At 57.0% G+C, this 27,158-nt stretch overlaps 1 protein-coding gene across 1 annotated transcript in view; it reads right to left on the reverse strand.

Moving 5' to 3' along the window:
* LOC128980865 (SH3 and multiple ankyrin repeat domains protein 3-like) overlaps positions 1 to 27,158 on the reverse strand; it is a gene marked incomplete at its 3' end in the record, with an annotated part of 226,171 nt that overhangs the window by 92,356 nt on the left and 106,657 nt on the right. The window lies entirely within an intron of this gene.

The following is a 27,158-nucleotide window of genomic DNA, read 5'->3' on the forward strand; positions in this document are numbered from 1 at the left end:
GGAACAGGGCTGGCCCAGCAGCTCCTGAGGTCCACATGCATGAACCCCCAGGCAGATGACACCACTGCCACCCAACAACCAGGAACTGCCCCAGAGATGAACTCTTGCTTGGATGAGCTAATCCCAAAGGTCTCTTCCAAGCTCACCAGTTCCATCATTCTTTGGTACCAACCCCATTTGTTCCATGAGGGCTCCTTAGGTGTCCACCAGAAGCTGCTCCTCATCCTCCCCACAGCAGGAGGACCCTGCCTCTAGCACCCCTCCACTCCTCAACATGGGCTTGGACCACCTGGTGTGGAAGGGTGAGGCCTGCTCCCGAGCTGCCCTCTCAGGTCACCTCTCCAGGCAGACCCTTCCCACCAGAGCTAAAGACATCTGTTCTGGAGCCCACAAAGGACCATGGTGGCCACGGGGACCTGGCTCCTCTCTCCTGGATGTCTCTGCTGTGCCACACATGGGGTGGCAGCACCACTGTGGGCAACCAACCAGACTGCTGCCTGCCACCTCTGTGCTACCTTTTGGCCTCCACTACCCCAGGGTTGCTCCTAAGACCTCCTTGTGGGGTCACTGCATGAGCAGCTCCAGCTGGTGGCCTCCACTGTGCCAAACAGCTCTCCCACGTTAAAGAGGGCAATAGGTTCTTCTCCTGTCTTGGGACCCTGAGGGGCCTGGAGATGTCCTTGCTGACTGCAGGGGGGTTGGACAAGATGACCTTGGAGGGTCCCTTCCAACCAACCTGATGCTTTCTGTGATCCAAAGCACCAGCAGCCCCTGGCAAGCAGTCCTCCTCACACTCCTGCTGGGGAACTTGCTCCTGGGTGTCCACCGGAGGCCCTGAGGGACAGGTGGGGCTGGGATGGGCAGCTGCCCTTCATGGACAAGGCAGACAAGTGCCAGTGGTGGGAAGAAACCAAAAAGCTCAGCTCACCTGTGGTTGCACACAGGGCAGTAGAACCTCAGTTTGGGTGGGAAAGGACCTTTCAAGGTCACCTACTCCAAACCCCTGCAGGCAGCAGGGACATCCCCAACCACAACAGGTTGCTCACAGCCTCAAACAACCTCACCTGGGATGGTGCCAGCCATGGGGCAGCTCCCACCTCTCTGGGCAGCCTGGCACAGGCTCTCACCACCAGTGTGAAGAACATCTCCCTGCTATCGAATCTTGATGCCCCTCTTGGAGCTCAAACCCATCACCCCTTGTCCTGGCCCAACAGGCCCAGCTCTCTGGGGTCCTGCCCCACCACAGTGTCAATCTCTTGGTCACAGCTGGATCCAAAGCTCTGATCAAGCATAGAGCAGGCAAAGCAAAGTCCTCCAGGAGCAGGAATCCCACCACTGCCTGCTCCCAGAGAAGGGCAAACAAAACCAAGCAGAGACAGAAGGCAAACACAAGACTCATCTCAGGCTCTTCTCCACCCCTCTTGGGGAGATGCAAACACTGCTGCTCTCCACAGGTCCTGCTGTTGTCACAGCCTGGAGCAGATCCAAGGCAGGTTCCTCATGTCTCGCTGCTCTCCTCCATACTTCAGAAACTCCTGCTAAGACCTCCCAAGGGACAACCTCCGTCTCTCCTGCTTCTTTTCTCTTGCCAGCTCCCAAGCCAGCCTTTTGTGGAGGAAAGCTCCTCAAAAGCTCTCCAGAGCCTCCTGCTCTGTTCAGCTTGGCTCTCCATCACACACTGCTCCTTCTGAAGGACCTACTGCTTCTGAAGAGCTGGAAGGACCTCAAGGTTCAGGCCTGGCTGGCACCAAGCTCAGCAGGGAGTTGGAAGGGGAGCAGCAAACTGCTCCAATCAAAGGAGGGATGGGAAGTTGTCCACGTTCCACCATGGAACATCTGAGACAACATCAAAACCTTGCTGAAGTCCTCCCCCTGGCCACCCAACAAGGTGGTCTCCTGGCTATAGAAGGATCTTCCCCCTTCCCAAATCCAGGCTGGTTGCTCGCAACCCTTCACTGTGTTTGGGAATGGTCTCCAGGGTCAGCCTCTCCATCACCTTCCCAGGCATCAAAGTGGGAGCGACCAGCCTGGAGCTCTGCCTGAAGACAGCAGTGACAGTTTTCATCCAGTCATCAGGAACTGCTCCTGCCCACCATGACCTGCCCAAGCTGATGGAGAAGTGACCTGGCAAAGCCAGCAGCCAGCTCCCTCAGCACACACTGCTGCATCTCATCATGCCCAAGAACTTGTGGCTCAGCCACTTCAAATGTTCTCCAACTCTCAGCCTCCTCCACCTTGCCATGGGCCACCCCACAGGTCTCAGGGACCTGGGGTTGATGAAGCATGGTCCTGCCAGCAAAGGCTGAGGTGAGTAAGGTGGTTCCTCAAGCTCAAGCAGCGCATTCAAACTCTCCTAGCTGTACAAACTTCTCCAGAAGGAGAGGAGGTGCAGAGAGCACCTCAGGGGGCTGGTAGGGTGAGGAGCAGATGGTGCCAAAGAGCTCTTCAAGCTGCAGCACCTCAAGCCAGCACTCATGAGCCTGAGTCACCCAGACCTTGAGGTGCCACATGAATGCCATCTCCCAGCACCTCTCCTGCCAAGCCTCTCCCCAAAAACTACCTCCTTTCTCTTCTGCAAAGTCACAGAACGGTTTGGGTGACCTTCAAAGGTCATCTAGTCCAACCCCAAGTCAGGGACTTGTCCTCCAGCAGCAGGCTGGAGGACAGCTCCTCTCTCACAGGGGAGCACCACCAAGAAGAGCAGGCAGGAGAAGGCTGACAGCAGGAGAAATAAATGGAACACTGGAGGTCCACAAATCACCCCAGGAGAGTTGGCAGTGGGATGCACGCCAGCAGCAGCTCTGAAGGTCGCTGGTGATTTGAGGAACTATCAAGATGGTAATGAGGCATGGAAGCCTCTGAGATGCTGCCAGTGTGTGAGGAGAGCACCAAGCAGGGCAGAGCAGGACACCTCTGCAGCATGCAAGCCTGGCTGCTAGCTCTGGAGAGCACACCCTGGCCAAGTGAGGTCACACTGCCAGCTCCCAGGCTCTGCTCCATCCAGCCCTGGCCTGGAGGTGTTTGGAAGCTCTGCAGACGTGGTGCTTGAGGTGGTGTGGGCTTGGGAGAGGAGGGATAATGGTTGCACTTGATCATAGAATGGTCCAGGCCAGAAAGGACCTCCAAAGCTCATCCAGTCTGACCTCTCTGCACTCAGCAGGGACATACCCAACTAGATCAGGCTGCCCAGGGCCTCCTCCAGCATCACCTTGAACATCTCCAGGGAAGGAGCCTCAACCACCTCCCTGGGCAATCTCTTCCAGTGTTCCTCCACCCTCATAGGAAAGAACTTGTTCCTCACATCCAATCTCAATCTGCTCTGCTCTAGTTTGAAGCCATTGTCCCTCATCCTGTCCCTGCAGCCCTTTGCAAACAGTCTCTCTGCAGCCTTCCTGTAGCCCTCTTCAGGTCCTGGCAGGCTGCTCTTAAGTCTCCCTGCAGCCTTCTCTTCTCCAGGCTGAACACCCCCAGCTCCTTCAGCCTGTCCTCAGAGCAGAGCTGCTCCAACCCCCTGAGCATTTTCAAGTCCCTCCTCTGGACCCTCTCCATCAGCTCCATGTCCTTCCTGTGTTGAGGGCTCCAGAGCTGCACAGAGTACTCCAGGTGAGGTCTCAGCAGAGCAGAGCAAAGTGGCAGAATCACCTCTCTGGCTCTGCTGGCAATGCTGCTTTGGATGCAGCCCAGGCTGGGATTTGCCTCCTGTGCTGCAAGCTCACCCTGCCTGCTCCTGTCCAGCTTCTCCCCCACCAGCACCCCCAAGTCCTTTTCCTCAGGGCTGCTTTCTATCCCCTCCTCCCCCAGGCTGTATTGACAGTGAGGATTGTTCAGCCCAGGTGCAGAACCCTGCACTTGCTCCTGTTGAGCCTCATGAGGTTTATCTGGGACACCTCTCCAGCTTGTCCAGCTTTTCATCTTGATTCTGGGATTCCATGACCTGGATGAAGAAGCCCCAGGTGGAGCTGGGTTTGCCTACAAGGATCCTTCAAGTTGCTGCTGTAGGATCCTGGAGCAAAAGTCCACAGCAGCTGCTGACATCATCTTGACTTTCTCCCAGCCATTCCTGAGGGTAGTCCCCTTGGCTCCATTCTCCTCTCTCATATCCAAGACAGTCATTCCTACTCAATCAACCTTCCACCACATTCTACCAAGTCCCCTTCTCTGGAGAGCTTCCAAACTCACCCAGATGTTGTGATCTTGGGCAAGCTGCTGTGGGTGGCCCTGCTGGAGCAAGGGGGGTTGGACTAGATGAGCTCCAGAGGTCTCTTCCCACCCCACCATGATGGGATTCAGGGATTCTGTGACCTGCCCTTGCTTTCCCACAGGCCAGCTGCAGCTCTTCTCCATCTCCAGAGCTTCTGCACAGTCCACTGCAAATCTTGGAGAAACCCCTGTGAGATCCTTCAGGTCCCGTGGAAAATTTCCAGATGCAGTGATGCTGGTGGACCTCAGCCAGCTCCAGGAGACACTGTCCTGCCCACAGCCTTCCTGGAGCTCCTTCCACTCATTCACTTCTAACCCCTTAGAGCTTCCACATGGGACTACCTCAGCAGCTCTTTCAGATGCTCCTTGGCCACCTCCACATGTCCACTGTCAGCTGCTCGACCCTACAACCTTCAGCTCCATGACCTGGTCCTGCTGCTTCTCTGCAGCACAGCACAAAGCAGCTCTCTCCAACCTGCCAGGCCTCCAGGTCCTATCACCTTTCAGGTGATAGGTGGCACTGGTGGCCAGGACTGCAAAGCTCTTTGGATTGTTCCTACCACCTCTGCTCCTCTTGAAGCTTCCCTCTTCCTTCACAGCTTCCAAAAGCAGGAGAAAATGAATGAAGAGGAGAAACCCAACCTGTGGTGGCCATGGCTTGTCCCTTTCAAGGTGGCTGCTCCTTTCCCAGAGCAATCCAGAAGTTGCCTCCTTACCTGGTCCCTCAGGCACAGGTTTGCCCCACTTTGATCTGTGGCAGGTTCCTCCCCACAGCAGATAGGCAGCACCCAAGCTGCCCATTGCTTCTTCCTTGGCCAACCCCAACCTCATTGACTGCTCAAGAAGTGAGGAAGGAGCACAAAGAGGCAACTGGCAGGGCAAGGAGAAGGCTCTGACCACCCTTGGCTGCACCATCTGGCACACTCAGATACAGGCAGCTCCAAGCAGTTCAAAGGCCTGGGGCCACCAGAAGTCCCCAGGAGCAGATGGGATCCACCATGAGAAGGGAAGGGCAGCAGCTCCTACAAGCAGTGGCAAGAGCAGGACACTCTGCCCTTGGCCCCACACAGCACATGTCCCAGCAGAAGACAGGCCACCAGCTCTCCAAGGCTCTGTCACCCTCTTCTCCTGGGTCATTTCTGCCCTGGGTTAACTTCATGCCTCTTCAAGGCCACCTGCAAAGCTTGGCCTATTGGTGATGTCCACTTCATGCCTCTTGCAGAACCCCCACCAAGGCTGGTCTGTTGGTGAGTCCATGCCACATTTCCTGCCCACCACACCCTGGGGACAAGATCTGCATGAGCAGGCAGTGAGCTGGGGACCAGGCAGAGATGGACCTGGTTTGGTGGCACCTAGCAGAGATGGCCCAGTGAGGAGCAGCACTGCCCAGAGCAGCAGGTATCGGGGTGGGGAGGGGTCCTCTCAGCAAGCTGGTCCTGAACTGGCTGGGAAAAGGCTATCCAAGCACAAGGTTGGTCACAGCCTTGTGCCCTTGAACCTGCCTGGGAGCCCAAGAGAGCCCTGTGGGGGCTGCAGAAGTGGCTCAGGGTCTTGCAGCTTCCCTCAGGCCACAACTCTGCTCCTCACCTCCAGCAGCTTTGCTGCTGGGTTGGGGCCTGAAGGCAGAAAGAACTTCAGGGTAGGGGGGTTGGGGGGGGCAGGGGGGTGGAAGGATAGGGGGGGTTGGGGTGGTATCAACCCAAGAGCAGTTGTGAGCCAAGCTGAGCAGAGCCTGCACAGCTCCTCCACACCAAGCCTGCAGCTGCTGCTTGCCATCACCTGGCTGCTCAGGCCCCCACCAGGCTCTCATCATGCCATAATTAAGCAGTGATTGTGCAGAACGATGCCAATCAAGAGCCAGCAGGGCTTGGGGGAAGAGATGAAATTAACCAGGTCCCAAAAATGTTCACCAAGCTCTGCAGCCCCAGCCCAGCCTCAGGGGCTGCTACCAGCAGAGGAGACTCCAAAAGTGCCACCAAGGAGCTTCAAGCAGGGTGGCCAGACCCATGGCCACAACCAAAGGCTGATGGTGGAGGTTGTCTTCTGCTGTCCCCCAGGTGCTCTCTTCCCACCTCCCATCCCTACCTCCTGGGGACATCAGCCCCACCTAGGCCCACCCAGCAGCACGGGCAGGGGATGCCCCAGGGCCTCAGAGCCATGTTCTGCCCATGGTGGCACAGCCAGACCAGCAAACTTCCCCTCCTCAGGTCTGCCCCCCAGCACTGCAACTCACCCTGCCAGGGCATCTCCAGAGGGGGCCTCAGGGTGCTGGACCTGTCCGAAAACCTTCAGCAGAAGAGCACTGCTGGAGGAGACTGCTCCTGTGCCCAGGAGGAAGTGGAAGAACCCTGGGCATGGTTCTGGCAGGCATCATGCCCTCCTTCATGCCCAGGGCCTCTCCAGGGCCTGCAGAGAGCAGAGCCTCCAGCAAAGCTGTCATGAAAGCAGGGCAGAGAGATCTGCTCGAAGGAAGGAACAAAAAGAGAGGAGCCCTGCCCACCACCATCTCCCCTCTAGCCTGTGCCACCTCTCACCACCATCTCCCCTCCAGCCAGTGCCACCTCTCACCACCACCTCCCCTCCCCACCCCCTGCAGTGGTCGCAGCAGCACTGACCAAGGCTCCCACAGACACTTCCCCTGTTACTGGGTGCAGCTGGTGCCTTCCCACAAGCCTGGCATCATGTCCTGGCTCTAAAGCCCCTTGACTGTCCATGTTCAATGCCCTCTCCTGTCAAGGTGGCTGACTGGACCTGATGGAGATCCTCTGGGAGGTCTCCTGGTGCTGCATCCTTTGGTGGGATTCATGGCAGCAAGCAGTGAGACAGGGAAAGGTGAGGGACAGGCTGGGTGGGTGGGAAGAGACCTTTGGAGATCCAGACCAACCCTCTGCAGCCAGCAGGGACATCCCCAACCACAGCAGGTTGCTCACAGCCCCAAACAACCTCACCTGGGGTGGTGCCAGCCATGGGGCAGCTCCCACCTCTCTGAGCAGCCTGGCACAGGCTCTCACCACCCTCAGGGGCAAACATTTCTCCTTTCTCTCCACTCTGAAGCTCCCTCTGAGTCCCAAACCATCACCCCTGCTCCTGCCACAACAGGCCCTGCTCAAAACTCTGTCCCCAGCTTTCCTTAAGCCCTGAAAGGCCACCAGAAGGTCTCCCTGGAGCCTTCTCTTCTCCAGGCTGAACAACCCCAACTGTCCCACCTGGCCTCACAGCAGAGGCCTTCCAGCATTGCTGTGGCCTCCTCTGGCCTTGCTCCAACAGGTCCCTGTCTGTGCTGAGGACTCCAGAGCTGCCCCAGCACTGCAGGGAGGTCTCTGGAACTCTGTAGGTGCTGGTGGTGCCTCCCCAGGCTGCTCACCTCCAGGACACCTACTGATGGCTGCAGGGCTCCCAGGCTGGCCATGGCTGGTGGGAGGGCAGCCAGCAAGAGCTGCCCCAGCTTTGGGGCATGGGCAAGCAGCAGAGCTCTCAGCCAGCTCCCATCCACAGCAGCAGAATCAGGCTGGAAGACAGGAGAGCTCCAGGAGGAGCTCCACCACCTTGCCAAGATGCAGACAAGCTGTGGTGGTTCCTGGAGGAGGAGCAGGAGTCCCCCAGCTGAGGAAACCCCCTGTCTGCTGCCTGCATCCTCTGCCCACTGAGGAACTGTGGCTGCTCTGCTGGGGTGGAACCACTCAAGGGACAGCAGGAGGAGGCCAGGAGGTTGTCCCAGCTGGTGGGACTCCTCCCAACCCCATCTCCAGGAACCTTTCAGAAGCAGGCACTGGCAGGGACTGATAGCTGCAACCCTGAGCCACTGCTGCAGCTGAGGGAGCCTGGCCTGGGACAAGAGGGCAGGGAATACCCTCAGATCCATTCCAGAGACAGGGAATAACCCCAGATCCACTCCAGAGGACAGGGGATCCTCCCAGATCCACCCCAGGGGAATCCTGTCCTCAATCTGCTTGGGCCAAGCACCCCTAGGTGTGAGCAGGACACCACGGAATGGTGTTGGTTGGAGAAGACCTTGAAGCTCATGGAGTCCAAGCCTTACCCCAGCACCAAGGCACCACCAACCCATGGCCCTCAGCACCACAGCTCTGAAACCCCTCCAGGGATTGGGACTCCAACACTGCCCTGGGCAGCCTGGGCCAGGCCTGAACAACCCTCAAGAGACAGAAATTGTTCCTCATGGCCAACCTCAACCTCTCCTGGAGTAACCTGAGACAGTTCCTCTTATCCTGTTGCTTCTTCCTTGAGTGAAGAGACCAACCCCCACCTGGCTCCAACCCTCCCCCAAACTAGCAGGTACCAACCAAAACTGCTCAAGCCTGGAGCTCCTCCCTGGGACATGGAGGAGATGTTCAACCGAAACCCTCATCACCTGCTCCCAGTTCTTCACAGGTGTTTTGGCTTCAGTGGAAGGTCCAAGGGCCAAACTGGTGGCAACACCCATCCTCCAGCACACCATTAGATGATGAAGACTTCACACGAGGGTCTTCCTCTTGCTGGGCCTGAGCTCATTGCCTGTCCCTTCTATTCAACTTAGGAGAAGACCTGTTCTGTCCTCTGGCTGCTGCAGGTTGAGTAAGGTCATGAGCAAAGCCATGACAGAGCCACCACACACAGTCCTGACCATGCCCACCTACCCCAGACCATGCCCAGCTCTAGGGCTCCCCACTTCACAAGTCCAAAGAAAACTCTTTATGGAAGTTAAGGGAGAGGTTCTGAAGTAGCCAAGGATGAGGAGCAAGAAGCTAGCAGACAAGCAGAGGAGTCCACAAATCACCACCACCAGGATGGAGTTTTGGGCAGCTGGTGCCCATGGAGCACTGTGGTTCCTTCTCCCATCCTAGCCAAGCAGATCCCCCTCAATGAGGCAGCTGGGCTGCTCCCCATGGAGCACTGAGCTTCCTCTTCCCATCCTGGCCAACCAGTCCCACCCCAAGCCGGGTGCTGGGTGCTCCCCAGGCTGTGTCAGAACCCTGCTGTGAGTCAGCAAAGCCCAGGAAGGCCCCCAGGCAGCATCAGCAGAGCCAGGAGTGTTCCAGAGCAGCTCTGGCAAGGGCCTGCAGCAGCATCGATCAGGGTGGTGGAGCTGCCAGCTTCTGCTGCTCATATTCTGCTTCCAGCAAGCTCTGCTGTGCCTGCACTTAACTCTTTAGGGTGACATCTCCTAAAGCCAAGCACTTGGTCTCTCAACCATCTGCAGCAGAAGCTCCAGACAGGCCTGGAGCTGAGCTGAAGCCCAGCTGGGGGTTCACCTGGAGAATGTCTTCCCAGGGTCTCAAACCAAGTCCTTGGGTTTGCAGCAGCTCTCTGAAAGGTGCAACCCAACCCCCACCAGGGAGGGTTTGGAAAGCCAGGGTGAAGTCAGGCTTGGTGCCACTGGCCCCACAGCTACAGGGACATGTCTGGAGGACACACAGTGCCTGTGGCTCCCGTGGGCTCACAGCTTCTACTTCATCCCAGGGAGGAAAAAATGCCTCCAACCCTGCTCCTGGTTTCGTGCCTCTGTCCTCTTCTGGGCTGCCCTTGCTGTGTCCCACCCTGAAGTGAACCATGGAATGATTTGGGTTGGAAGGGACCTTGAAGATCATCCAGTTCCAACCCCCTGCCATGAGCAGGGACACCTCCCACCAGCCCAGGTTGCTCAAGGTCTCATCCAGTCTGGCCTTGAACACCTCCAGGGAGAGGACATCCACAACCTCCCTGTCTGTCCACAATGTTCCCAGGATTCTGTGTCCCTCCTGCCCCTTCTCCAGGGTGGGTAGCTGTGGTTGTCCTCCTATGCCAAGGCCACAGCAGATGCCACAGGTGGGAGAAGCAAGCCTGGGAAAGCCCAGGAGGTGCTCAACCTCCTCAGCTGCCCACTCTGCCTTGTGACCCTAATGGCAGGAGCCCACCAGTGTTCCATAGCAAGGAGGAGGACAATTTCACCTTCCTCTAGAGCTTCCTCTACTCCTCCTGCCCCATCGAGCAGCTGGCTTCAGCAGCAGGAGCCAGGCCTGGGTTTGAAGCCACCTGCCCCAATCTGTGCTGAAGGAAGGGGGTGGGCACCAGCCTGGAGTGATTGTCCCCTGCAGACACTGCTGAGGGGTGGTGCTTTTGGTGGATCTCAACTCCAAGCTCCTCCAAGAAGGTCGTGTTGGGAGCAGATGGAGGTGTTGGTGGCACGCAGCACTTCTGGGGTCAGGTCTGCTCGACCCAGTGCTCCCCAGTCACATCCTCACAGACCATGGGACTGGGTCTCCAGCCTGGGAAAGGGCTGTGTGGCTCCTGTTCCTCCTGACCCAGCTCAGATCTTGCATCCTGGCATGGAAAACCCAACCAAGCAAGAGCAAGACCCCAAGAACTGTCTGTGAGGTCCCAGCATCTCCTGCAGAAGCAGGGTCTGGTCATTCCTCTCCCCTCAGAGACCCTCCTGTCTCCAGAGAGCTTCCCCACAGCTCCCACCAAACACCACAGGAGCATCTTCCCAGGAGGCATGCACACCTCCTTAGCTGGTCCTCAAGAGTCCCAACACCAAGGAAATCTCAGGGACTGTGGAGGGAAAACCAGCAGGGTGGGAAGGGAAGGTCCCATCTTGTCTTCTACCCTCACTCCAACCCCATCCAAGATACAGAGGAGAAGGCAAGGAAGGAAAAGGAAGAGTCCCCAGAAGGTTTGTGGCCTTCTATAGAGGAGAAATGAAGGAAAGAGGAGAAAAGATGGGTCCCCAGAAGGTTTGTGGTCTTCTACAGAGGGGACATGGCAAGGAGCAAGGTAGGAAGGTTGAGGAGAAGCGGAAGGGGAAGAGAACAAGAAGTTGATAGTTACCCAGTTGGCGAAGCTGCTGGTCTGCTGCGGAGCATGGATGGAGAAAGAGAAGATGTGACAGATGGACAAAGCCATGCAGAAGAAACACAAATGGAGCACAGCTGCCACCACAGCTCACCGAGGGCACTGCCTGCTGTAGGCCTCAAGGTGTCTGATCTACCACAACCCAGAGCTCCACATGGCTTCAGAGGACACCACTGGTGGGCTCCTCAACCCTTCACAGCCTTGCAAAACACCACCCTGCAAGGTCCTGCCAGGCCAAGCCAGCAGAAGAAAATCCACTTCTAAAGGAGACCCCCCAGCACATACAACCAAAGAGTCCCCTCTGTCCTGCTGCCCAGGAAGGAGATAAAAAGGACTTGGGCTCTCCTCCCCACACTACCTCCTGCTCAGCCTGGACTGGGGTCTTCTTCAGCACACAGGGCTTGTGGAAACCATCAGGATGTTCAACACACCTTCAACTCCAGCATAGATTTGGAAGCACCACCAGGACTGCACACAGGCAGCTCATCCCAGCAGCCCTCAAGGAGCTCCAGGCTCAGCTCCAAGCTCTTGGGTATTCAGAGCTGCTCAGACACAGGGGGAGGCACAGGAGAGGTCACAATCCTCACCTCAGACCCCAGGTCAGGCTGAACACCACAGAATCTCCCAATCCCAGCATGGTGGGGTGGGAAGGGACCTCTGGAGCTCATCCAGTCCAACCCTCCCCACTCCACCAGCGACACCCACAGCAGCTTGCCCAGGATCACAACGGCCAGGGGAGGTTGGAAGCTCTCCACAGAAGGAGACTCCACCACCTCTCTGGGCAGCCTGCTCCAGGCCTCCAGCACCCTCACACCAAAAAAGTTGCTCCTGATGGAACCTCCTGGGTTCCACTTGGTGCCCCTTGGCCCTTGTCCTGTCCCTGGGCACCACTGACAAGAGTCTGGCCCCAGCCTCTTGCCCCTCCAGACTCCTTTAGCTCTTGCTGAGCATTGCTCAGATGCCCTCTGGAGCTGCTCTTCTGGAGGCTCTCAGCCCCAGGGCTCTCAGCCTTTGCTCCTCACAGAGCTGCTCCAGGCCCCTCAGCATCTTCCCAGCCTCCACTGGACTCTCTCCAGTCTTTCTGGACCTGGGGAGCCAAGAACTGAACCCAGTTCTCCAGCTTTGGCCTCACCAGGGCACAGCAGAGGGGCAGAACCTCCCTTGCCCTGCTGGCCACACTCTTCTTCATGCCCCCACAGCAGACTCTTGGCCTTCTTGGCCACAAGGGCACATTGCTGGCTTGTGGGCAACTTGTGGTCCCCCAGCACTGCCAGGTCCTCCTCCACAAAGCTGCCTCCCAGCAGGTCACCCCTTGCCTGAACTGGTGCAGGAGTTGCTGTTCTCCAGGGGCAGGACCCCACACTTGCCCTGGCTGAGCTTCACAACGTTCCTCTCTGCCCAACTAAGGCAAAGTGAAGCAACAGTTCGAAAGACCAAAGACAGAAGGCAAGGCACAAGGGCATGAAGCAGTCCTCTGGCTGTCCAAGACCTTGACCTACACCAGGAAGCTCCCGAAGACCACAGCAGCATGGACCCAACCATGTGGTTGAGCTGCTCTGCAGAGCTGTCCACACACACACAACCCCACAGCCATTAGAAGACAAGAATCATGGAGAGACAGAGAGGCATGGAGACACAGAGAGGCATGGAGAGTGACAGAATGGTCCAGACTGGAAGGGACCTCCAAAGCTCATCCAGTCTGACCTCCCTGCACTCAGCAGGGACATCCCCAACTGGATCAGGCTGCCCAGGGCCTCCTCCAGCATCACCTTCAATATCTCCAGGGAAAGAGCCTCAACCACCTCCCTGGGAAACCTCTTCCAGTGTTTCATCACCCTCATAGGAAAGAACTTGTTCCTCACATCCAATCTCAATCTGCTCTGCTCTAGTTTGAAGCCATTGTCCCTCGTCCTGTCCCTGCAGCCCTTTGCAAACAGTCTCTCTGCAGCCTTCCTGTAGCCCTCTTCAGGTCCTGGCAGGCTGCTCTTAGGTCTCCCTGCAGCCTTCTCTTCTCCAGGCTGAACACCCCCAGCTCCTTCAGCCTGTCCTCAGAGCAGAGCTGCTCCAACCCCCTGAGCATTTTCAAGTCCCTCCTCTGGACCCTCTCCATCAGCTCCATGTCCTTCCTGTGTTGAGGGCTCCAGAGCTGCACAGAGTACTCCAGGTGAGGTCTCAGCAAAGCAGAGCAAAGTGGCAGAATCACCTCTCTGGCTCTGCTGGCAATGCTGCTTTGGATGCAGCCCAGGCTGTGGTTTGCCTTCTGTGCTGCAAGCTCACCCTGCCTGTTCCTGTCCAGCTTCTCCCCCACCAGCACCCCCAAGTCCTTTTCCTCAGGGCTGCTTTCTATCCCCTCCTCCCCCAGGCTGTATTGACAGTGAGGATTGTTCAGCCCAGGTGCAGAACCCTGCACTTGCTCTTGTTGAGCCTCATGAGGTTCATCTGGAACACCTCTCCAGCTCGTCCAGCTTGTCATCTGGATGAAGTGCTTGACCTGGATGAAGAAGCCCCAGGTGGAGCTGGGTTTGCCTACAAGGATCCTTTTTATTCCTCAGGGCTGCTTTCTAACACCTCACCCCCAGGCTGTATTGACAGAGACCCTGGTGCACACCAACGCTGCTGCAGCCACAGCCTGTGAGCTCAGACCCAGATCCTCCTCCCCTAATGACAGGTTTGGGTTCCCCCCACGGCCAAAAAAGAACTGGGACACTGCTGAGGTCAAGCTGAGGAGATGCTCAGGAGATGGTGCCTTGAATTAATGATGCATTTTCTAATTCTGGCAGGAGCAGAGGGACAGCTGCCAGCTTGGTGCACACCTAAGAGCATCTGACACGAAGATCTCACTGCCTTGAGGAGCATCCAAGGAAAGGCACCAAAATGGTCCCTCCCCCCTCCTCCCCAGATCCCAGCAGCTCCTGTCTAGAGGTCATCTACAGCCTTATTTCCTTCATGGCTTGCAGGAAGACCCAGCTCTGCCACAGCACCAGGACATGAACCCATCCTCTACTCCAAGGGTGGTCTACCCAATGACTACCAAACCCCCTTCAACACCCAGAGAGAGTCCCACCAGCAAGGAGGACACAGGGAGTTGTAGGAACACCCCACAGCTGTCTACTGAGTGATCCACAGCCTGCAGAAAGCTGAGAGCTTGTCCCGTCTCTTGTTCCTTGGGAGAAGAGACCAACCCCCACCTGGCTGCAGCCTCCTTTCAGGGAGCTGTAGAGAGCCAGAAGGTCTCCCCTCAGCCTCCTTCTCTCCAGACTCAACACCCCCAGCTCCTCAGCTGCTCCTCACAAGTTCTCCAGACCCTTCTCCTTCTTCTCCAGACCCTTCCCCAGCTCTGTTGCCCTTCTCTGGACCTGCTCCTGCCCCTCAATGTCCTTCTGGGAATGACAGACCCAAACCTGACCCCAGGATTCCAGGTGTGGCCTAAGCAGTGCCCAGTGCAGGGGGGACGATCCCTGCCCTGCTCCTTCTGGCCACACCATTGCTGATCCAGCCCAAGTTGCTGTTGGCTTTCTTGGCCACCTGGGCCCACCCTGGCTCATCTCCAGCTGCTGTCTCAACCTCCAGACAAGGCCAGAAGCCAAACCACTGCAGGTCTGCTTTCTGCCAGCACTCAGCTTCACCCAGCTTCACCCAGCAGCTCCTGCCCTGAAGCAGTAAGCCCAGGTAGATCCAAAAAGAGGTGGACATCAGCAGCCAGAAGCCACACACCCAAACCTTTACCTAAGGACTTGCCTTGTGGATGCACCCCAAGCTAAACCTCTCCCTACAGACCTGTGGTGCCCAAAGCTGCTCTGAAGATACCTCTCCCTGGCCCACTCCCAGCTTAGTGGAGGAGGTCCTCCTGTCCTCCAGGCCTATGAACTGCTAGAGAGCGCGAGGCAAGCATGCAACACCTCAGCCACCTTGAGCTCTGAGTCCTCTGCTCCTGATGAGCTGGAGAAGAGCTGGGTTCAGTCAGAACTTAACCCAACAGGACCCAGAGGCAATGTAGAGAAGGGACAGGAAATCCTTCTCAGCATCACCTCAGAAAACAGCTCCTCATGGACTTGCTTGTGCTGGAACAAGCCTTCTAAGATTGAGTTCAACCATGAACCCAACACCACCATGGCCACTACACCCTGTTCCCAACTGCCATGGCCACAGGTTTCCTGAAGCCCTCCAAGGATGGTGACTCCACCACCTCCCTGGGCATCCTGTTCCAATGCCTGCTCAACCCATTCAGTGCCTTGTCAACCTCCCAGAGCTCTGCTGGGACCTCCCTCCATGCCTCCCCGGGGTGGGATCCAAAAGCTGTGACCTGGATGTAGCTCCTACATTGGATCAGAGCTGAGCTGTCCCCAGGACCCAGCTCAGACTCAACCCTCCCTTCCCAACAGCTCCCTGGAGGCAGCACCCAGTCCATGGGCAGGCTGCATGAACTCAACACCAACCAACTCCATCAACCATAAACTCCCTGGAGGAGATCCTAGAATAGCTTAGGTTGGACAGGATCTCAAAGGTCATCTCCTCCAACCTCCCCACCATGGGCAGGGACACCTCTCAACTAGACTCAGCTGTTCAAGGCCTCATCCAGCCTGGCCTTCAACAGGCAGGAGGCAGCCACAGCCTCCCTGGGCAGCCTGTGCCAGAGTCTCACCACCCTCACACTGAAGACCTTCTTGTAGATGCTGCCTCTGACAGGCAGCTGGGGACCAAAGGAAGGTGACAAGAAGCTCCAAACACCAAGCTGAGGCCATGGATGGTGCAAAGATGAGGAGCAGGCACATCAAGGACGACTTCCTCAGCCCCATCAGCCATTCCCATCTGGAGAGCCCCAGGCAGCAGCATCTCAGAGGTGCCAGACCAGGGTCCATGTTGAACCCACACACACGTGGCTGCAAGCTGGTGCTGTCAGGCTTCAGATTGCTGCTGGCAAGCTTCTCCCCCAAGCTGAAGACTCAAGATGATCTCACCAGCTTCTGTGCCAGCAGAAGGAGCCTCAGACAGTCCAACAACAGAGCTCCACCTCAGAGCAAGCTGCTAGAGTGTCAGCCTCACCTCCTGAGCTGCAACATCTGAGCTCCATGTACCAGGAACCCATCAGGATCCTGCAGCCCTTCAGGTGCCAACCTCACCTCCAGAGCTGGAATACCTTGAGCAGCAACATCTAAATGAGCCAGGGGTGTGCCCAGGGGCCCAAGAAGGCCACCACCAACCTGACCTGGACCAGCAATGGTGTGGACAGGACAGCGATTTTCCCCCTGCACTGGCCACTGCTGAGGCCACACCTGGAATCCTGTGGTCAGTTTTGGGCCCCTCACTCCAAGAAGGACATTGAGGGGCTGGAGAAGGTCCAGAGAAGGGCAAAGATGGAAGAAGGAGCCAGAAGGGTTCAGAAGAACCTGTTGGAAACAAGACTGAAATAAAGCTCTGGACTGTGTTGTCTCTGTCTACTTGATGCTCACAACCCAAAGCACTCCATGAAGCCTGCTGAGAAGCTTCTGTTCTCTGCTGTGCAGCTGGCCTGAGGATAAGGCCATGGAGAGCAGCTGCCTGAAGAGATGCAAGCAGGAGCTGTGAGATGAAAGAGCTCTGATGGGATCTCACTCTTCTGACCTGTCAACAAAGCCTTCCCTCCCACTGTAACAAGCAGATAAGGATTCTCCTCCTACCATCCCAGCTGCCCAGTGGGGACCCTATCACTTGGATGGCCACAATCCCACCTCACACCAGGTATCTACAAGGGCTTTCAAGTGGTATGTGATCCACACAAGAGTCAAGAACCTCGTTCTGATGCATCTCAAGGGGCACTGGGGTCAACATTACCCAGTGCTGAGCACCCCCAACACACCACACTGGTGACACAGGAACCATTCAGGACCCTTCTCTTTGACAAAGGAGAGAAGAAATTCCATCAGCACCAGGAAGGTGAGGAAGAAGAACCCAGAACATGAGGCCCTGAGCAACCTGGTCTGCCGGCAGGGGCAGCATGGCAGGGGTTTGGAACTGGATGATCTTTTGAGGGCACTCCCAACCCAAACCAGTCTGGGATTCCATGGCAGAAAATAGTCAGCTTGACCTGAAGGCTACCAAAGCCCTTAAAGCTTCAGGGTGAGAGCTCACAAGCAGCTGAGCTGAGTGCCCAGGTGGCCAGGCAGGCCACCAGCAGCCTGGCACTACCAGCAATGGTGTGGCCAGCAGGAGCAGGGCAGGGATTGTTCCCCCTGCACTGGGCACTGCTTAGGCCACACCTGGAATCCTGGGGTCAGGTTTGAGTCCCTCACTCCCAGAAGGACAAGGAGGAGCTGGAGCAGGTCCAGAGAAGGGCAACAGAGCTGGGGAAGGGTCTGGAGAACTTGTGAGGAGCAGCTGAGGAGCTGGGGGTGTTGAGTCTGGAGAGAAGGAGGCTGAGGGGAGACCTTCTGGCTCTCTACAGCTCCCTGGCTGAGGCTAGAGCCAGGTGGGGGTTGGTCTCTTCTCCCAAGGAACAGGGCAAGAGGAACTGGCCTCAGGTTGCCCCAGGGGAGATTGAGGTTGGCCATGAGGAACGATTTCTGCCCCTTGAGGGTTGTCCAGGCCTGGCCCAGACTGCCCAAGGCAGTGTTGGAGTCCCCATCCCTGGAGGGGTTTCAAAGCTGTGGAGATGTGGTGCTGAGGGCCATGGGTCGTTGGTGCCCTGGCAATGTTGGGTCAGTGGCTGGACTTGATCTTGAAGGTCTTCTCCAGCCTAAACCATTTTTCAGATTCCATGATTTGCTTGCTCCTCAGCAGCAGGACCTCTCCAGCAGCATCCCTGAGTGGGGAGTGAAGTTGGAGGCACATGGACCACAGTAGCTCAGGCACAGAAACCAGGCTCCTGCTGCTGACTCTAACCCTCCTGTCCTCTTCTGGGTTTTCATCTCTCCAAACTCTTCAGCAGACACTTTCTGCCCAATGACACCTTGACTCCAGATGGGTTCTTTGGCTTGGGTGGGACATTTGAAGTTGAAGGGCTCCACCAAACCAGAAACCATGCTGTTGACCTGCAACATGGAAGCCCTCAGTAGAAAAATCCTGTCCTAGGCTGAGGTGGAGAAGAGGAGCAAAATAGAAAGGAGGACGTCTGACAGGTCCCAAGAGATTGTGTAATGCTCATCCCAGGCTCCAGCAACCCAGCTGCAGCTTGGCTTCTTCCCATCTCTTTCAGGATGACCTTCTCGGGAGACAACATGAGAAGGAACAGAAGGACAAATTGCCTGATCCTGGTATGAAGGAAAAGCTCTCCAGTAACCCCAAGTTCATCCTAAGCCCTGAGGGCCTGTCAGAAACTCAGCCACAGAAAAGAAGCTGGAAAGGGAACCTCAACACCAGAGAAAGGGAACCTCAACACTATGGGCTTGCTGTCAACTTCTCCTAGTGAGCACAAAGCCACCCAAGGAGATGCCAAGGGATGGTCCCACACCCAACATACAGCCAAGGGAGCCTGATGCAAGCCACCATCCTCTGAATCCCCAGCAGCTATACAGGGGGTGGAGGACAAAGTTGTTTTCAAATCCCAGAAGCCCAGCATGGTGAGGTGGGAAGGGACCTCTGGAACACATCCAGTCCAAGCCCCCTGCTCCACAAGGACCACCCACAGCAGCTTGCCCAGGATCACAATGGCCAGGGGGTGTTGGAAGCTCTCCACAGAAGGAGACTCCACAACCTCTCTGGGCAGCCTGCTCCAGGCCTCCAGCACCCTCACACCAAACAAGTTGCTCCTGATGGAACCTCCTGGGGTCCACGTGGCCCATGGCCTGTCCCTGGGCACCACTGACAAGAGTCTGGCCCCAGCCTCTTGCCCCTCCAGACTCCTTTAGCTCTTGCTGAGCATTGCTCAGATGCCCTCTGGCATCTGGAGGCTCTCAGCCCCAGGCTCTCAGCCTTTGCTCCTCACAGAGCTGCTCCAGGCCCCTCAGCATCTTCCCAGCCTCCACTGGACTCTCTCCAGTAGCTCCCAGTCTCTCTGGAACTGGGGAGCCAAGAACTGTCTCCAGCTGTGGCCTCACCAGGGTAGAGAAGAGTGGAAGGAGAACCTCCCTTGCCCTGCTGGCCACACTCTTCTTCATGCCCCCCAGGAGCCCATGGACCTTCTGTACATCAACACTGGAGACAAGGCCCTGATGGCAGGACACAGCTGGTCATGGGGAGCTTGGGTTGCTGTCCTAGGTCAGCTCCATGCTCTGACCCCCAGGGCATCGCCCCCCAGCAATCCCCTGTGCTGCTCCTTTCAGAGGACACCACGGAGCCTGGACATGCTCTGTGGCAACCATGAAGCTTGAAGCTGAGGGAGAACATCTGAGGCCAGACCAACTTTGCAGCTGAGGATGTCTAAAAATAGAGCTTCTGATGGCAGGAGGTGGCAGCTCTTAATGACCAGAGAGGGATGGCTCCTTCCACGTGTCCTCAGGGATTCTCCATCTCTTCTTCGCGCTCAAGTAGGTTCTGACACCTCTACCCCATTGCAACATCCTCCTGAGATCCCAGCTGACCTTCTTCATCCCTGATTGATGGCACTCCACAAACAGCGTTCCAGAAGGTCAGCAGGACTCTGAGGAGCTGCCCTGCTCTCCTGCCCAGCGTCCCATCCCACCTCATGGACCCAGGGGTCCGCCGCTGGCTCCTTGCCGACAGGCCGAGCCCAACAGCCAGCCCCGGCCCAGGGCTCAGGGCTGCCCAGCTGCAGCACACATCCAGGAGCCCTCTGGACACCTGCAGGGTGCTCAGAGCTGAAGTCCCCCTGCATTCCTCTCTCTCTTTCCAGGTCATGGTGCTGTGGTGGTTGCAATCCAAAGCCAGCACAGGCCTGCAACCAGCCCTGACGGGAAGACGGCTCCTGCTCAACAGCACTGCCCTCCAAACAGCACCTGGGGGCCAGGGCTGCCCCAGCCACCACCAGGGGACACCTCAGGCCCAGCTCAACACTGCCTACCAAGAACTGGCCTGCTGGAGCCACACAGCTTCCTGATGGCCAGCACCAGGGAGTGCAACCATAGAAGGGGCTGGGTTGGAAGAGACCTTGAAGATCATCCAATTCCAATGCCTTGGGCAGGGACACCTCCCACCAGCCCAGGCTGCTCGAAGTCTCATCCAGCCTGGCCTTGGACACCTCCAGGGAGGGGACAATATTTAATATTGCTGAACTTCTTGAAGTTCACTTTGCTTGAAGGAAGCAAAGCAGGAGGTATGAATTCTACCTTCTTTTTATCTGCAATCACCTCACCAAAGCCATGAGAGATCCAGAGGGCCAGCTGGAGCTGGGTGACAAGTGGTGGTGTCCCTCAGGGGTCTGCACTGGGACCACTGCTGTTCCATATCTCCATCAATGACATCAACAGGGAGGTTGAGGCACCCTCAGCAGGTCTGCAGATGGCACCAAGCTGAGTGCTGTGATTAATGACTCTGAAGGATGGGATGATCCAGAGGGACATGGGCAGGCTGCAGAGGTGGCTGAGGAGAAGCTCAGGAGGTTCAATAAGGCAAAGTGCAAGGTCCTGTACCTAGATTGGGGCAATCCCAGATATCAACACAGGCTGGAGGTGAGGAGATTGAGAGCAGCCCTGCAGAAAAGGACTTGGGGGTGCTGGTGGGGGAGAAGCTGGACAGGAGCCAGCAGTGTGAGCTTGCAGCACAGAAAGCCAAGGGCCTGCTGCATCCAAAGCAGTGTGGCCAGAGATGGAGAGAGGGGATCCTGCCCCTCTGCTCTGGGGAGACCTCACCTGCAGTGTATCCAGCTCTGTAGCCCTCAGCACAGCAAGGACATGGACCTGATGGAGCAGGGCCAGAGGAGGGACAGGAAGATGATCAGGGGGTTGGAACAGCTCTGCTACAAGGACAGGCTGAGGAAGCTGGGGGTGTTCAGACTGGAGAAGAGAAGGGAGATCTAAGAGCAGCCTGCCAGTAGCTGAAGGGGCTCCAAGAAGGCTGCAGAGGGACTGTTTGCAAAGGCCTGCAGGGACAGGATGAGGGACAATGGTTTGAAATGAGAGAAGAGCAGATTGAGATTGGATGTGAGGAACAAGTTCTGCACCATGAGGTTGATGGAACACTGGAAGAGGTTGCCCAGGGAGGTGGTTGAGGCTCCATCCCTGGAGATCTTCAAGGTGATGCTGGACAAGGCTCTGAGCAACCTGCTCTAGTGGAGGATGTCCCTGCTGACTGCAGGAGGGTTGGACTGGATGACCTTTGGAGGTCCTTTCCAACCCAAAACATCCTATGACTCTATCATCCACCTGGACACCACCCAAGACCTATTTATCTGCACCAGAAACCAAACTGGGCTAGGGAAGAGCAGAAAGGCTGAGCAGAGGCAGAAAACATTAACTGCTGAAGAAGATGCAAAGAATGGGGCACATGAACCTGCTGGAGCAGGAGGTGTCCCTGCCCATGGAACTAGATGGTCTTTAAGGTCCCTTCCAACCCTACCCCACTCTCTGGTTCCATGCTGAAGGCCAAAGCAATGTGACTGAAGCACAGACAAGCAGGCATGGGGTGGAGAATGGGAGTGAAAAAAAAAGCCCTGAGCTTCCCTGGAGCACCTGAGCAGGAGAACACTTCAAGGTGAAGAGCCACATATTTATAACCCAGCAGAGGCCACTTCTCCACACCAGGACATGATGAGTTGGCTCATGACAGCATGGGCACTCCCAAGGATGTGAGAGAGGTCAGGACATGCAGCTCCAGCTGGCCCAGCTGCTCAGAGAGCTGGTGGAAGCCCCATCCCTGGAACCATTCCAGACATGGCTGGAGAAGCTGCTCTAGTTGCAGATGTCCCTGCTGACTGGACCGTTCAAGCTGACCTGAAAAGGTCCCTTCCCACCCAAACCATCCTGGGATTCCATGAAAACAAGACCAGAGACACACCAAACAGGAGAGGACCATGTCCACTGACTCTGCAGCCCACTGCCATCTCATGTGCTTACAGCCCCCATCACCCCCATCTCCATGGCTCCCTGGGCACCCACAACATCCCTCCTAGCCCAGCATCTCCTGCTCCACACAGCTACACCACCTCTTCCTACCACACCCTCCCCACAGCCACCCCTCAATCCTGTTTGGCCAGAACATGGCAGGTGACACCATGGCAGGAGCACCAAGCTCAAGGAGCTGTCAGCTGGCTGCTTTCCTCACCCTCAGCTGCCACATCTTCACCAGCTTGGCCCTGAAGCCCACCTCCCCCCCACCACATGTGACACATTTGGTTGCAAATGTTGAAGTGGTTTGAAGATGGAGAAGGAAACAACCAGAAGAGAAGAGGAACAACTGTGTGTGCACCTGCCTTCAGGAGAACACTGTGGAAGGAGAAACCATGGATCTTCCTGTGTCTTTCATGAGCAGCTTCTTGTCTTTCTCCTCTGCTATGACTCATTCTTCAAAGCTCCTGACAACCGCAAGAGGTTCCTAGCTCAGGAACCTCTCTTTAGTCCCCCCACAAAATTGCTGAACCTGCAGACAGTGACCACTGGACAACCAGCACAGCTCCCACAGCCCCCAACCACCACAGCCTCCAACCACCACAGCCACAAAGCTCAGATGCTTTCTGCTTGGTTCTCCAGTGAGGGCAAATCACTTTTGGAAAAGCCATGGCACAGGAGATCCCAGAAGCCCAGTGTGGTGAGGTGGGAAGGGACCTCTGGAGCTCATCCAGTCCAACCCCCTTGCCCCAGCAGGGGCACCCACAGCAGCTTGCCCAGGGGCACAATGGCTAGGGGGGGTTGGAAGCTCTCCACAGAAGGACCTCTCTGGGCAGCCTGCTCCAGGCCTCCAGCACCCTCACACCAAACAAGCTGCTCCTGATGGAACCTCCTGGGGTCCACTTGATGCCCCTTGGCCTGTCCCTGGGAACCACTGACAAGAGCCAGGCCCCAGCTGCTCCTTTAGCTCTTGCTGAGCATTGCTCAGATGCCCTCTGGGGCTGTTCTCCTCCAGGCTCTCAGCCCCAGGGCTCTCAGCCTTTGTTCTTCACAGAGCTGCTCCAGGCCTCTCAGCATCTTCCCAGCCTCCACTGGACTCTTTCCAGTAGCTCCCAGTCCCTCTGGAACTGGGGAGCCCAGCACTGAACCCAGGACTCCCTAGGTGGCCTCACCAGGGCAAAGGTGCACAGGAACACACCACAGCAGATGGGGACAGCTCTGCACAGCCATCTGCCACCACTCCTCTCCAGCACAGGGGCAAGAGCCTCCAGTTCTCCAAGGCCCAGTGGGACCCACACTGGTGTCCAATCCCCTCTAAGGAGCTCAGGGCTGCAGAGGACCACAGCAGTACTCAAGGAATGCCAGCTTGGAAGGGACACCAAGGCTCATCTGGTCCAACCTTCACCCACACCCCTGCTCTCAGCAGATGCTGGAGTCAGGCAGGTTTCTACCACGCTTCAGTCCCCAGCCCTTCAGAACTCCTCAGATGAAAACAAGAACAGTTGGTGCCCAAGGGCTGCAAGAGAAGCCAGAGTGAGGCACCAGGAGCTCAGGCTTTTGATGACTCCCAGCTTTGCTGCTAATGCAGAGGACACCTGGGACAGGACAGCTGAGCTGGAGGAACCATGGTGACATGGAGCATCAGGAGTTGCTCTGCAGCCTCGGTGGGACACTGGTCTCCCAGCAGAGCCCTGCTGGGTGGTCACTGGAGCAGGGTTGGCAGGCAGCCCTCATGACTCAGCAATTTCATCTCCCAGCAGAGGAGAAGCAGCCTCAAACCTTCTCCAGGGAGGACCTGGTTACAGCGTCTTTGATGTCTCCCAGCCCTGCTGTGTCCAACAAATGACCAAAGCAGCCATGAGCTTCATCCCACAAGAGATGAAGCCTGGAAGGTTCTAGAGCAGCATCCCCCCAGCACAGCAGGAGGAAAGCACCAGAGGTTCTACAGGTGGAACCTGACCAGTTCACAGGGAACTGGCAAAGCTCTGCAGGGCCAAGGACTCAACTCAGTGACCATGAGACTCCTTTTCTGGTTCCTCCAGTGGTGGGATGGAGAACAAGGCAGGAGCAGCAGCCTGGTGGGGAGGCTGCTGGCTGTCACCTCTGTGTGCTCTAGATCCCCACAGGCACAGGGGATGAAGATGAAAGCTTTGCCTCAACCTTCCAAGTTGTCAACAGCTCCATCACCAAGCATCTGCATCCAGCCACAGGAGAGATGTACAGCCTGGAGTGACCTGGGCAGCACCAGCCTCTCCTTCACATTCCTGGCTGGACAAAGAAGGTTCAGAAGGAAGCAGCTGGGTGATCATCAAACCAGAGCTGTAAACCCTTCCACCTTGTCCTCTGGGCAACAACTTTAGCCACAGTGGACTTCATCCCCTTCATCTGAAGGGCCTCCAGCAGCACCCAGGGCTGCTCGGCAGGAACTCAACACGGCCACAACCCCGGCCAGCAGAGCTCCAGTTTGCTCTTCATTTCACACCTTGAGGAGCAGAGAAGCTCAGGAAGGACCCACACCAGCTGCATGTGGTGATGGAGGCTCCAGAGGAGCTCCTCCTAACCACAAGTGTAGAGACAGGAGACTCCCAAACCAGCGTGTTCACAGCATTCCCAACATCTCCCCAGCTTCCAGAGTGGGGTTCTCCTCATGTCTGGCCTGGGGACCACTTCTCCTTGTGACCTTGTGCTGTCAGCACTGGTGAGCACTGGCCCTCCCTTATCTCATTATCAGTAGGAGCAGATCAAGGGCAGGCTCTCCTCTGCTCAGGCTCCTCAGCCATCTCACAAACAAAGCTGCACTGATGGAGTCCTCCTGCCAGCCAACAGCCCCCAGGACAGCCACAGCTACCTCAGACACCTTCACTCCCACCCTGCTCCTCACACCCAACCATCTCCTCCTGGAAAGACTGAGGAAACCCACCCCTGACTGCAAGGTTCAAGTGCATCTTGCCCCACCACATCCAGCAACAAAACCCTTGCTGAACACCAGGCTTCAGCACAACCCTCACAGGAGTCCATTTGCTCTCACCAAGGGATGTGGCCTCCAAACAGAACCTTAGGTGTGCCTCCAAGGACCTTCAGCCTTCCCTCAACAGGCAGCCTTTTCTTTAGAAGTTAGTCAGGTTTCAAGCAGGACCTTGCCTGGCTCACACTGAGGTGCTCAGGGTTCTCCACCTCAAACCCTTCTCCATCTTCTTCTGAACTCTCCAAATGAAAGCTGCCAGATGTGCTGCCCTGCTCCTCTCTGACAGGAACCACTCACAGCCCCAGCCACCCAAAAGCAAGGAGCTTCCCCATGTGGAAGGGCTGGAAGGACAGAAAACCAACCCCACCACAGCTTCCTCACCAGAGATCCCCCCCAATGGAGGTCCCTTCCCAAAGCACGTTCCTACCTGTAGACAGCTCCTCACACTTGCACCTTCGGAGAGGTTTCTCCCTCAGTGTGAAGCCCTCAGAGATGTCCCTCTTGTCCTTCCACATCTCCCCATCTCAGCAGGCAGATGCCTCCAGCAGGCTCTGACAACGCTCCCCACCCTCCCCAGAGCTCAGCTCCCACCCTCCCCAGAGCTCTTCTGCTCCTACCCACCAGGCTTCAACACTTCCTCCAGCTGCCACCTTCCCCTGCTGGGCACCTTCCACCCCCAACGCTTCACCTCCTGGGCAGCTCCCTCACCTAGCTGGTGGATTCTCCAGGACCCTGCAGCCCCCTCAGAAGAGCCCCAGCTCCAGTCAGGGACCTTCCTCAAGCTGGGCTTGAGAGAGCTCTTTCCAGCACCCAAATATGCCTCCATTTGCAGGGGAGTCACAAGTCCACCCAAGATGACAAAGCACCATGAGCAGCAGCTCTGCTCAGCCTGCTGCTTCCTTTCTAGCCCCCACCGCTCCACACCAGCCCAAGGGCCACCTACCCAAGCACCACCGATGGTCCCCATCCTCACACATCAGCATCTCTTGAAGTGATTCCCTTTTAACTCTTCCTGAGCCTTCTCCACCACACGTGAAGAAACCTAACTGATCACCTCCAGCTCTGAGAAGCCACTGCCACCCTGCCATCAGAACCACCTAACATGATCCAAACGCTGGAGGAGATATAGAAGGATAGGATAGAAAGGGTAATGGGGTGAAGGGATGGGCAAAGCCCTTATGACCCCACAGCCCTGTCCCTCTCTTGCTTCTTTCCAGCCTCCCAGAGCAGCTTCACCCCCCACAGCTCCACACATCCTCATCTCCAGCTCTAGGAAGCCTCAGCACCTGGCCTATCAGCCAGCTCACAGCCACTTCACATCTATCTCCACCTCCTCCACGCAGGGGACAAAACCTACACCAGTGAGGGCACCAGAAGGTTTGCTGGGGCTTGCCTCCTCCACAGGCAACCTTTTGGTGTCCACAGCTCAGGGCTTCCAAGGTCTGGTGTGGCTGTGAGAAGAGCAAGGAGCAGCAAAAGCTCAGCCTCCCCCCTCCAGAGCCCATATCCAAGCAGCTCCTCAGCTTGGAGGCTCCAGCCTGAGCCACCAGTAGCAGCAGCAGCAGCACCAAGATGAAAAAAGATCCTGAAAGTTCCTCTGCCGAGCTGTGGAGCAGCCCGCGGGCAGAGGAAGCCTCTTCTGAGCCCTGCCTGCACGACCCACCACGGGGTCTCCATGCCCTGGAGAAGGCTGCCCAACACCAAGGCAATGCCATCACCCCTCCAAGCCTCTCCTCTCCACAGGGGCTCAGTGTTGCCAGGGCTGCTGCATGCCTCTGGCTGGATTTTGGGGTAGGAAGCACATCCTTGCCCATCTTCCCATGGCCACCAGCACCCAACCAGAGCAGGGCTGGCACCTCGTAGCCCTACTCATGTCCCGCAGGACCCCTGTGGGTAGCCCACAGTGCCCACAAGCCCTGCAGGTAGCCCACAGGAGCCTGGCAAGGAGCCCTACAGGGAGCCCATGGTGCCCAGGAGCCCTACAGATGAAGGATCAAAGAGGTATCCATTTCTCCCGAGAGTCCCAGCAGATGATGGCACCCGCAGCCCTATGCCACTGCGTGGGATCGATGACCCAGGGACCAAAGAGAAGATCAGAGTCTCTGACCCACGCCCAAGGAGCCACAGCTCCACATCTAGGGTCTGACTGGGCAACCCCAGGGTCTGATCACCCCCTCCCTGGCCCCATAGCCCCAGGGTGTGACTGAGGGACCCAGCCTTGACCAAGGGAGCTGGAGCCAGCTGGGGAC

The sequence above is a fragment of the Indicator indicator genome, chromosome 3 (genome assembly GCF_027791375.1).
Source record: "Indicator indicator isolate 239-I01 chromosome 3, UM_Iind_1.1, whole genome shotgun sequence".
NCBI classification, from domain to species: Eukaryota; Metazoa; Chordata; class Aves; order Piciformes; family Indicatoridae; genus Indicator; species Indicator indicator.